Raw genomic sequence first — 303 nt, forward strand, 5'->3', positions numbered from 1 at the left:
TCAAAGGGGCCATTAAAAGTATTGATAGTTTTCAAGAACTCAGATACCATATTGTTAAGTTTTACTTGTAGTCTTATAAAATTGATCAGCCTGAAGAGTTTTCTACGCTGTAGGTTCGCCTTTCCCATCTGTTCCTTAACCATGATCCTTAAGGAAGGACACAACAGCGCGGAACTCACACAGGTGCTTGGCCTGCCGTGTGAAAATCTGCAGAATAGCAACTCTCCCACGATTGTTTCAGACGAGACATCCACAATCAGCTCATAACAAATTTTTTCAATAGAATTTTACTTTATAAACATA

Source organism: Pteropus vampyrus, unplaced genomic scaffold (genome assembly GCF_000151845.1).
Source record: "Pteropus vampyrus isolate Shadow unplaced genomic scaffold, Pvam_2.0 Scaffold75, whole genome shotgun sequence".
Classification (NCBI taxonomy): Eukaryota; Metazoa; Chordata; class Mammalia; order Chiroptera; family Pteropodidae; genus Pteropus; species Pteropus vampyrus.